Genomic DNA, 996 nt, shown 5'->3' with positions numbered 1-996 from the left:
ATTTCTGACATTTGGATTGAAAAATCTTCCTGGATGGAAGAGAAACGTCTTTAAACGAGGAAACAAAGTCCAGAGGATTGATTTGAACTTTTTTGGAACTGGTTTCTGTAGAGTTGTAGCGTTAATATAACGACATGTTTCTAAACTTATAAAAGGACTATATATATATATATATTCGTTTTTTTTAGTTAAAACATTTTCCTAGAAGTTATTCAGATCATTAAAATATTTTAATTGTGTTTTGTTTTTTTTTACTTTCCATTTATCAATTGTGATGATCAGCTGCTGCTAAATGCTCCTAAAAAATAAAAGTTCTCACTCATCTCCTTCTTCCCATCCCGAACTTTCACAGCCAAAAGGAACAGACCCTGTAATCCGATCCGAATGTTTCATGATGAGTCATAGATTAACGTCGCCACTCATTAAACTCCATACTGCTGACTTTTAAAGGTCTATCTCTGTACTAGAAAACATTCTAATAAACTATCTTTAGTTTTACAAGCAGTAACCAATCTAAAACCAACAGCACTAAATATACGACCTAAACAGCGGGGCTGAATGTCAACACGTAGTCGTGGCGTAGAGACAGAAAATCAGCAAAAAACTAAGCTCTGTCGGTAACTTTGACTTTCCTTGAGTTACCAAAGTTTAGGCGTCATCGAGCGCCCGCCGTTTACGAGGTGGCAGAAACCATTTAATACTCTTAGAAGTCTGTGTGCAGCTTATTGGACTAAAGTCAACATCGCAGCTGTTGTTTGTGAAAAGTGGCTAATTCTAACTTCTTCTAAATCATAAAACACCAGGAACATTTGGAGCTTTAACTTAGAGTCAAACATGCTTAAAGCAAATGAACATGTGCATTTCAGTAAACAAGAATATATCTGAAAACTTTATTTTATTAGCTCAAGTCAAAATGTGGATGCAGAGACGAGTGAAGCAGAGAGGAGTTCTGACAGATTTAATTGAAGAACACAGGAAACAGAGGCAGCAATCCAG

Source organism: Cyprinodon variegatus, unplaced genomic scaffold (genome assembly GCF_000732505.1).
Source record: "Cyprinodon variegatus isolate N-32 unplaced genomic scaffold, C_variegatus-1.0 Scaffold328, whole genome shotgun sequence".
In the NCBI taxonomy this organism is placed as follows: Eukaryota; Metazoa; Chordata; class Actinopteri; order Cyprinodontiformes; family Cyprinodontidae; genus Cyprinodon; species Cyprinodon variegatus.
This window is presented reverse-complemented; position numbering follows the sequence as displayed.